At 60.6% G+C, this 6,718-nt stretch overlaps 1 protein-coding gene across 1 annotated transcript in view; it reads right to left on the bottom strand.

Moving 5' to 3' along the window:
* The window catches only part of ZFPM1 (zinc finger protein, FOG family member 1), a 42,838-nt gene that overhangs the window by 11,875 nt on the left and 24,245 nt on the right, over positions 1–6,718 (bottom strand). The window lies entirely within an intron of this gene.

The raw sequence follows: 6,718 nt of genomic DNA, 5'->3' as shown, positions 1-6,718 counted from the left end.
TGGTGTACCATCCCATCGCCCAGGTGCCGCTGCCACCCGCGGGTCCCCTCTGTCCACCCCGGGCCAGCGGGGACTGCCCGGAGCTCATCCCAGGGGAGCGGCCGGTGCCATCCCGGCAGAACCGGCAGGTCTGGGCAGGTGTCCAGGCTCCCCGAGGCGTTTGGGGTCAGCAGGCTGGTCCCTGGCACGCTGCAGCCCTGTGCCTCAGCCCCCGGCGCTGCTGGTGATGGGCTCTGCCTCAGCTCCCCTGTCGTGCCCATCTCACAGCCTGGGAGCGCTCCCAACGCCAGCCCGGCCATGGAGATCCCAGCTCTGTGTCCAGCTGGGATCTCGTCCCTGCAAAGGGGTTTTGGGAATGAGCACGGCACGAGCTGTGCCTGCCCTGCATCCCGGGCATCCCCCCACGCTCCTGGCATCCTCCTGCCCGGCACAGCCCTGCCCATTTCCTCACCAGCTCCACCTCAGCACATGGAGGAGGAGGAGGAGGGATGAGGGAGCTGTTTGGGATTTATTCTCTGGCACAAACTGAGCCTGAGGAAGGGTCCATGAAGGACTGAAGGCAGGCAGAGAGCAGAGTGACCACCAGAGTGGCTGAGCAGGGCAGTTGGACCCTCACATTATCCCACACTTCCAGCACCTCCCATCCGATTCCAAAATGCTCCCGGGGTGCTGAGCTCCCCCAGCCTCAGCATCCCCGAGCTGCCCACCCTCCCCTACACCCCTACACCCCTAGAGCCCCAGCAGCCCCTCTGGCATTGGCACCCCGAGGATCCCGGCTGCTTTTGGGGCCCGGAGCCCAACGGCCACGTCCCCCTGCGGGTGCCCCCCCGTCCCCGTCTCAGTGGTAATCAGCAGCGTTTGGGTCAGGAGACCATGTCTCTGAGATAAGAGCATTCGCCTGACACTTCCCATGTCAGAGCACTTCATCTTGTGTGTATCAATCCCCAGCAGAGAAAACACGCAGGCGCTGATAAAGAGAAAACCGTTCCAGACAGGGGGACAAAAATAGTGCTGCCACAGCCAGCCCCGTTCCCGCCAGCGCCCCGAGGCCTCCACCCACCCCAAAACGGGGTGCTGGAACCCCACTGATGGCGCTGAACCCCTGCTCTGGGGTGCTGGGAGCTCCTCCAGAGGGATGAGTGTCCCTGGGCCAGCCAGGGATGCTGCAGAGCCCCTGTGCTGCACCCACGTTAACACAGCCAGGGGAAAAAGGAGGGAAAAGATGATTTTTTCCAGCTAAACACACAGCACTGCTGAGTGGGAACAGGGAAAATGATGGGGAGGCCTGGGAGATGCTGTGCTCCACACTGGGAGCAAAGCCCAAAGGCAGCAAGCTGTGTCCCAGTGTGGGACCACCAGGCTGCAGGGCGTGATCCCATTGATCCCACCACAGATCCAGGCACATCCCACTGCCTGCAAGGTTGGCAAGAGCTGCTGCCAGCCCCTGGGGTGTCCTGGAGCAAAGTCCCTGAGCTGCAGCTCCCCGTGGGATCCCCTGGCAGGTGAACACCCCCCAGGTATCTCACCTGGCCATCGGTCCCTCCTTATCAGGGAGCAGGGCTTATCTCCCAGCTCATTAACCAAATCGGGCAGGGACCGGCCTGTTTGCTCTGGGGCACAGGGAAAAGCAGCAGGGAGGAAGGAAGGAGGAAGGAAAAGCCCCCAGAGAGCCAGGTGCACCTGCCTGGTGTGGCAGGGACTGGGAACGTGGGGCTGCTCCCAGCTCATCTTCCCATCGAGAGATTCCAAAGGAATCGGCTGAGCTGTGCCAGGAGCAAAGATGATCCTGTCACCACCCCATGGCCAGGCAGGCATGGCTGGCACCCACATTCCTGCCCACCCCGAGGTCCAGGCTGGGCACTGGGGAGGGAGGAAGCCTGTGGGGATGCACAGTTCCAGAGAGGCATCACTGAGCCTTCCTCCAGCACGGGGTGTGATGGAGATGAAGGCCAGAGCCCATGGGCATGATGTCCACAGCACTGCCAGGGCCAGGGAGAGGAATGGCACTGCCAGGAGCAGTGCTGGAAGCTCTGGAGATGCAGCCACATCCATTTGTTTTCCTTGTGGGAGTGAGCAGGAGGGCAGGGCAGAGAGCCCCCAGACAAACCCACCCCATCCCATTCCAAGCTGTTCCTGCATCCCTTTGCCTCAGCTGCATCCAGAGCACTTGAACCACATCCAGACCAACTGCTCTGCCCCTCAGTGGGCACCCGGGCTCGGAGGTCCCTGCAGTGTTTGCAGCTGCCTGGATACAATCAGGGTAAATACTGCTATCAGTGTGTCATGGGATCACAGCCTGGGATCAGCCACCTTGCTCCCGTGCCAGCCTGGGGGGCACAGCCAGATCCTGCCCTGGGATGGACAGACTGGGAAATGGGGATGGAATGGGTGGAGGGATGGATGGATGGATGGAGGGATGGATGGATGGGTGGATGCATGGAGGGAGGGATGGAGGGATGGACCTCCAGGTTCCTGCTAAGGGACCAAACAGTTTGGATGTGGTTCAAATCCTGTGGACGCAGGAGGCAGAGGGATGCAGGAGCAGCTTGAAATGGGATGGGATGGATGCTTTGGCACCCTCTGCCCTTGCCTCCTGTAAGAAAAGCAAATGTGGGTACCTGGATGTGGCTGCACCTCTGGAACATCCAGGAGCCAACGTGGGTGGCTGCAGGAGGTGGCCTGGCAGTGGGATGGATGGATGGATGGATGGATGGATGGATGGATGGATGGATGGATGGATGGATGGATGGATGGATCCACCAATGAGTACCCAACCTCCCATGGCTCCCCTGCTCCTGCCTGGGGAAATCCGAGCTGGAGAAGCCCCAGTTCCCCCCAGTTTCCCAGCCTGGCCCCAGCTGCTGTTTTTAGAAGCGGCGAGAGCGCGGCGGAAGGAATAAATCCTGACAACTCAACTACTGCAATGATGTGATGGCACCGCTCCGATAAGATGGAGGGAGCCGATTGGGAAGAGTCTTAAGCTGTGAACACGCAGCATCTCCACTCTTCACCTCGGCTCACAAAGGGAAATCTCTCCAAAGGGGCTAAGGAGATTATCCCGGCTTTGCCATCCCGGGTGCTCGAGTAATCAGGGCAGCCTTGGGGACGACAAAGGAGTGAGGAGGGTTTAAATCGAGCCTTGCTGGGCTGAGCCTGCTTGGGCTCAGCTCTGCGGGTGGAGAGGGGATGGCTGTGGCACAGCTGGGCTCTGTGCCCCGCTTTGGGGTGCTGGGGAGGCCCCGGTGGGGCAGGAGCCAGGGGGGGTTCTGCCTTTATCTCTGCTGCCCATCGCTCGCCACTTATTGATTGTTTGCTGCCCGAGTCCAAAAGCGACTCCTTATCGGGCTGAACCCTGCCCCTGGATAATGGAGCAGCCAGGCCCTGCCCCGTGGGCACCACCCAGCTCCTGGGGGGGCTGGACAGGGGAGGCTGCACACACACGAGGGGCTGCACCCCAAAAGGGCCTGCTCTGCTCACCAGCTGTGGGGCACAGCTGGCAGGCGCTGGCGGCACCGGCCGTGCCACGTGTTCCCGGGATCACCCCACGGAAGCTGGGGTGCCCTGCCCCTGCAGGATGGGCTGATAAGCATTCCCACACATTTGCCTTTGGGGTGTTGCTGTGCCTTGCTGGGATGGGGCTGGGAGGGGGTCCCCATGCCAAGGGGTGCCCATCCCTGAGGTGCTGCCATCCCTTATGACAAGGGGTTCCCATGCCAGGAAAGAACTGGCACCTGTGCCTGCAGGGATGTGGATAGAAACACAGGGAATGAGGTCAGGAAAGGCTCAGGGAGGATGGGAAGCAGGAAAACTCCCTGGCTTCCCTGGGGCTGCCAGGACCTCTGTGCCAGGGGCACCCTGTCCCTGCTCTGTCCCCACTCCTGGCCCCCATCCCAAGGGGTTCCCATGCCTGGAGTGCTGCCATCCCAAGGCAGCCCCTGTCCCTTGGGGTCCTCCTCACAAGGGACATGCAGGAAACACACAGGACCTGTGACCTGTGTCCTGGGGACAGGAATAAACACTGGGGAAAGCAGCAGAAAGCGCTCAGGAAGGATGGGAAGGAGGAAAACTTCCTGGCTGCCCTGGGGCTGCCAGCATGGCGGGACCCCTGTGCCAGGGACACCCTGTCCCCTCTCCCGGGGCTGCTGGGACCCCTGGCTGTGCCCAGGCAGCGGGAGGAGGGCACTGGGGAGGGCAGGAAGCCAGAGAGGGGAGGAAGGGGATGCAGGGGCCCCGGAGCTGATGCAGAGGGAAGATATCCCGAACGGAAAGGGGAGGGGAGCACGGGGGGTCCCTGCCACAGCCCCAGTGCCTGGGGCTGGGAGAACCCCCAGGAGGGGGTGGGGGGGGTTCAAGCCCCAAATCCCCACTGGTCCTCAGATGCAGGCAGGGCCGAGCAGGACTGTGAATGATTGACAGCTGTCAATCAGCACCAGCCTGGAGGCATCACCCTCAGGGCTCGCACCACAAGAGTGCAGGAAAATGCCAGGGAAAATGGGAACAGATGTCTGAGCATCCCTCCCTCCACACTGTCACTGTCCCCAGTGACAGTGAGCATCCCTCCACGCTGTCCCCAAAATCCCTGAGCATCCCTCCACGCTGTCACTGTCCCCAACACCCTGAGCATCCCTCCACGCTGTCCCCCAAATCCCTGAGCATCCCTCCACACTGTCACCAAAATCCCTGAGCATCCCTCCACGCTGTCACTGTCCCCAAAATCCCTGGACATCCCCTCACACTGTCATTGTCCCCAACACCCTGACATCCCTCCACACTGACACTGTCCCCAAACTGGTCTGATCATCCTTCCACTCAGCAACATCCCCAGACCAGTCAGAGCATCCCTTCACCCTATCAGTGTCCCCAGACTGTCCCCTCCACCCTGCAGTGACCCCAGGCACAGGAGGACATCCCCCAGCAGGGACAGCCCCTCTTCCCACATCCCAAATCAGGGACAGGTGCCACCATCACTGCTGGGATGGTCCCCACCCCGCTGCCTTTGGCAGGAGGACACACGTGGGAGGATTTCAGGGTGCTGGGCCCCCCTGATCTGGGACACTGGGGGTGCCAATGCCCTGAATCCCAAGTGTCCCCATCCCCCAGCAGCCTCCCACAGACACAACTCTCTGCTGCTCCTCTCCCAGTGATAACAGGGAGCAGCTGGGAGAATTTTTCCCACCCACACATGCCAGGGTGGAGGGGGAGGGAGGAGGCAGATGTGGGGGGGCTGTGCCCATCCTGGAGGAGCCGTCCCCCCCATTGTGCCCTGCTCGCCCCGATAATGAACCCTGAGGTTTCCAGACAAACCCTGGGCAGCCAGAGATTATTGAGGAGGGAGATAAACACAACTGAAGGGAAGGGGGAGCTGGGAGGAAAAAGTGGGGGGGGAAAAGGACTTGGGAGTTTTAATTAGATGCACTTAAAAAAAAAAAGAAAATGAGGAGTTGCTCTGTGCCATCCTGATATGGAGGTGAGGGGTGAGGGGTTTGGGGGATCAGGAGAGGAGCCTGAGCTCTGTAATCAACCCAGAGCCATCATTACTGCCCAGAGGAAATATTAATATTAAATTAATATTTCATAATTAGTAATTAGTTACTAAATAAAGCCCAAACAGGCAAGACAGCAGCAGCAAGAGGGCTCAGCAAGGTGGAGCTGCAAACAGGGATGCTGCTGTAGGGAAGGGGGTGAAGAATTCCCTGGGAATTCCCAGGTGGGATAATGCAAAAGCCACCCTGGGTTTGGCCACAACTCCTCCAATCCTGTCCCTGCCTGTGCTGCTCCCACAAGGACAAAAGCAAAAAGCTCCATCCTACCTGGTGGAAAGGGAAGAATCCAGAGTTCCCAGGGGCTGCAGCAGCTCCCAGAGGGAATCCTGTGCTGGCTCATGATGAGGCTGAGCAGCCTGTCCCTCAGCAGGGCTCTCTGCTGCACTCCTGCCCCAGCTCCATGTGAAATTTGCAGAGTTTTTCCTCTTATCCTTCTGGGAAAGCTGGCTGGAATTGCTGAGGTTGGCAGGGCAGGGATGGGGCAGCCCTGGCAGGGGAGCTGGAGCCTGTGGGTGCCCCCGAAATTCTCTGCTACCCAGCCTTCCCCAGGGCAAACCAAAACCAGTGGGAAAGATGGAAACCTGAGGCACGGATGGAGGGGCTGTGGGGAAGGGTTTGGGGGAATTTGGGATGGTTTGGGGGAATGTGGGAAGGATGGACATCCTGTCTCCAGCCCTGCCAGGGGATGGAGTGAGCACAAAGCATGGCCATGATCCCACTGGGCAAGCAGAACAGAGCCAGGGTGTCCCAGCACTGTGGATGAAGGGGTGGTGAGTCTTTACATCCCTAAAGACTCCCGAGTTTGGGATTTCATCCCCCAGCTCCTGGGAACTTGCCCATCAGCTGGAAGTGCCTCAGCCCCCTCCAGGGAACAAGGTCGCTTCAAAGCTAAACCAAAACCCTCCTTCTCCCTCCTGCCCTGTGGGGTGAGCTCCTGGCAGGCCACATCCCCTCCGGAACAGCAGGATGACCCTTGGGATCCCCGACCCGCAGCGGGGGTGACCCAGTGACCCCCAAATCTCCCGGGGGCGCGAGCGGAGCCCCCCGGGCGCGGCGCATCCTCGCGCTGACCCCCGGCGGATCCTGCCAGATAAAGCAGCAAACTCAGGCTGCTCGCAGCTTCCCTTTTGGGCAGCTCCATCCCCGATAAGTGGCGAGCCTGCAGAGCCCCTGAT

The sequence above is a fragment of the Geospiza fortis genome, unplaced genomic scaffold (genome assembly GCF_000277835.1).
Source record: "Geospiza fortis unplaced genomic scaffold, GeoFor_1.0 scaffold102, whole genome shotgun sequence".
Lineage (NCBI taxonomy): Eukaryota > Metazoa > Chordata > Aves > Passeriformes > Thraupidae > Geospiza > Geospiza fortis.
Note: the sequence above shows the minus strand (reverse complement) of the source record. Positions and strands in the feature narration are given on the sequence as shown.